Consider the following 4,222-nt stretch of genomic DNA (forward strand, 5'->3'; position numbering starts at 1 on the left):
TATGCAAGTCACAAGTAAGTCTCAAGTCTTTGCCCTCGAGTCCCGAGTCAAGTCGAGTCAAAGATGAGGCAAGTCCCAAGTCGAGTCAAAAGTCAAAGCCATCAAGTCTCAAGTCGAGTCCAAAGTCCTACATTTTAGTTTCGAGTCATTTCAAGTCCTCTTAGCAAGCCTTTGCAAGTCATTACAAGTCCTCGTAGCAAGTCTTCTCGAGTCATAAGGCGCAAGTCCAAGTCAAGTCACGAGTCATTGATGTTAAAGTCCAAGTCGAGTTGCAAGTCTTTGTACATTTTGTCGAGTCGAGTCTGAAGTCATCAAATTCATGACTCGAGTCTGACTCGAGTCCAAGTCACATGACTCGAGTCCACACCTCTGCTGCCTAGTGTTTGCTCACGAGTATAATTAATTGACTGATCCCTCCTAATGACCCGGATGGAATCATGTGATCCTGCCTTAACCCAAAGAAAGTCCCACCCAGTTGACTACTTTAAAATGCTGGAAGCCCTCAATGGCGATGTCCATGCCAGAATGGGTTTTATCCATCTAAAGTCCTCTATTTAACTCTATAGAGCCTCCACTAGTCTCCAGTCTAGAGTCTAGATCACCAGTGGTGGTAGTTTGTTAGCTTTCATTCTTGAAAGAACAGCCAGCTGCCACCCGATATAAGCCCAGGCAGGGTAAATAACGGTTATTATACAGATATAGATTAAGGTTTAATTAGAGCAACCACTCAACTTCAGGGGACAAATTAAATATAAGGAGAAATAACATCAGCAGAGAGCTAGCACCTGCTATGGCACTCAACTCTAAACTGAAGAGCTATCGCAGCAACCCCTGCTCTTTATAGCCAGAGAAACAGTTCATGTTCAAGATTGTTTATTAATCATATATGATATATATGGAATACTTAGTGCAACGAAATGCTTACCTGCATCATTACCTATTGGCAATGCAACAACAGTAGAAAAGTAGGCTAATTAAGTGAATAAAAGAGTACTACAAAATAAAAGCTCAATGGATAGAAATATGATAAACATTTGCTAAAATATAATACAAGAAGGCATTCAAACGAATTGAAGTAGGATATTTACACGTCACAGGGAATTGTGCAATAGATTGTGCAATAATAAATAGACATAGTGCAGTAATATAAATAGGAGTCCAGTAGCAGCATTCATGGGGTGTGTGTGTAGTACAGTGAGGGAAAAAAGTATTTGATCCCCTGCTGATTTTATATGTTTGCCCACTGACAAAGAAATGATCAGTCTTTAATTTTAATGGTAGGTTTATTTGAACAGTGAGAGACAGAATAACAACAAAAAAATCCAGAAAAACGCATGTCAAAAATGTTATAAATTGATTTGCATTTTAATGAGGGAAATAAGTATTTGACCCCCTCTCAATCAGAAAGATTTCTGGCTCCCAGGTGTCTTTTATACAGGTAACGAGCTGAGATTAGGAGCACACTCTTAAAGGGAGTGCTCCTAATCTCAGCTTGTTACCTGTATAAAAGACACCTGTCCACAGAAGCAATCAATCAATCAGATTACACTCTCCACCATGGCCAAGACCAAAGAGCTCTCCAAGGATGTCAGGGACAAGATTGTAGACCTACACAAGGCTGGAATGGGCTACAAGACCATCGCCAAGCAGCTTGGTGAGAAGGTGACAACAGTTGGTGCGATTATTCGCAAATGGAAGAAACACAAAAGAACTGTCAATTTCCCTTGGCCTGAGTCTCCATGCAAGATCTCACCTCGTGGAGTTGCAATGATCATGAGAACGGTGAGGAATCAGCCCAGAAATACACGGGAGGATCTTGTCAATGATCTCAAGGCAGCTGATACCATAGTCACCAAGAAAACAATTGGTAACACACTACGCCGTGAAGGACTGAAATCCTGCAGCGCCCGCAAGGTCCCCCTGCTCAAGAAAGCACATATACAGGGCCGTCTGAAGTTTGCCAATGAACATCTGAATGATTCAGAGGAGAACTGGGTGAAAGTGTTGTGGTCAGATGAGACCAAAATCGAGCTCTTTGGCATCAACTCAACTCGCCGTGTTTGGAGGAGGAGGAATGCTGCCTATGACCCCAAACATGGAGGTGGAAACATTATGCTTTGGGGGTGTTTTTCTGCTAAGGGGACAGGACAACTTCACTGCATCAAAGGGATGATGGACGGGGCCGTCAAATCTTGGGGGAGAACCTCCTTCCCTCAGCCAGGGCATTGAAAATGGGTCGTGGATGGATATTCCAGCATGACAATGACCCAAAACACACGGCCAAGGCAACAAAAGAGTGACTCAAGAAGAAGCATATTAAGGTACTGGAGTGGCCTAGCCAGTCTCCAGACCTTAATCCCATAGAAAATCTGTGGAGGGAACTAAAGGTTCGAGTTGCCAAATGTCAGCCTCGAAACCTTAATGACTTGGAGAAGATCTGCAAAGAGGAGTGGGACAAAATCCCTCCTGAGATGTGTGCAAACCTGGTGGCCAACTACAAGAAACATCTGACCTCTGTGATTGCCAACAAGGGTTTTGCCACCAAGTACTAAGTCATGTTTTGCAGAGGGGTCGAATACTTATTTCCCTCATTAAAATGCAAATCAATTTATAAAATGTCTGACATGCGTTTTTCTGGATTTTTTTGTTTTTATTCTGTCTCTCACTGTTCAAATAAACCTACCATTAAAATTATAGACTGATCATGTCTTTGTCGGTGGGCAAACGTACAAAATCAGCAGGGGATCAAATACTTTTTTCCCTCACTGTATGTGTGTCTGTGTGTGTGTTCGTGCCTATGTGTGAGTGAGTGCATGTGTGTAAGGTGCAGGGAGTCAGTGCAAGAGTCTGTTGTGCCGGAGGTCAGTCCTGGTTCAACAGCATCCGCTATCAAAATAAAAGTCATCCAATTACGGTCCCACAATAGAAATGTACTGTAAGATGATGATAATAATAATAATAATAATTTGGGGGGTTCTTACATTTATCCTGTTACACATAATTGTGTAGTGGAAATGTCTTTCTTGCATATCCCAACTCCCCCAGAGACACCCGAATGGAGTGGGGTCACAGCCAGGGTCACCATTGTCCACCGCCCCTGGAGTTAAGTGCCTTGCTCAAGGGCACAGTGACAGATTTTTTAAACTTGTCAGCGGCAGGATTTGAACCAGTAACCTTGGTTACTAGCCCAACGGTTACTAGCCCAACTTTCTAACCTCAAAACATTTTTTGTAGGTGCTTATGTTTTTCCTATTTCACACATGTACGCATTATACACGTGTGAATTGGAAATGTGTTTTTTTGCATATCCCAACTCCTGAGACACCCTCGAAGAGGGGGGTCAAAGCCAGGGTCTTCCTGGAGCAATTTGGGTTAAGTGCTTTGCTCAAGGGCAGCTCAACAGATTTTTCACATTGTTGGCTCGGGTATTGCAAACTAGCAACCTTTTGATCACTGGACAAACGCTCTAACCGCTAGGACTGTGTATTTCATACCTTGTCTACTTTACCCAATTTACTTAATCAAATGAAGTGTCCATAAAAAGCTAATAGAAAGAGGCTAGAAAGAGGGGAGGCATGGTTTAAGGGAGGCATGGTGTGATGGAACAATGCCTCCCCATAAAACCATGTCTTCTTTCTTTCCAGCAAATGTTTTGTTGTGAAATAGGGGTCCCTGTGTGAAAAGGGTTGGAAACTCCTGAATTAGATTTATGTTCACAAATCTTTATTCATCTTATCTGTAGTAGCTGTAGTCAAGGAAATCATATTGATGGGCCCCAAAAAGTTGTTAAACTGCTTTGAGTGGAATGCTTGGTTTGTGTTGGTTAATGCTTGGTTTGTATAAATAGGCCTATGTAGGCTAATAACACCATCAGCTAACATTTTGAAAATATTTCTGTGTTGCGTATTTCAATTTGTGAGGTGAGAATGGGATATGATATTGGCGTTATCCAATAGCTACAGATAACGCCTAACAATATGGCCATTATTTTGGGCGCATGCGCTCACTACCCGAGTCACGCGAAAACCGCATTACAGATAAACTCATCCCTCCACCTGAGAAAAACAATGCTTAGTTTCTCGTAGAGTGAGGAAATGAGTAGTATGGTGCACTGAAATATGATTACAGCAGAATGGAAGAATTTGAATAAGCTTAGCTGTAGCGTTATTTAGGTAAATAGACTAGTCACTGTGCAATTGCAGATTCTGAATGGCCCAGGGAT

The sequence above is a fragment of the Coregonus clupeaformis genome, chromosome 27 (genome assembly GCF_020615455.1).
Source record: "Coregonus clupeaformis isolate EN_2021a chromosome 27, ASM2061545v1, whole genome shotgun sequence".
Classification (NCBI taxonomy): Eukaryota; Metazoa; Chordata; class Actinopteri; order Salmoniformes; family Salmonidae; genus Coregonus; species Coregonus clupeaformis.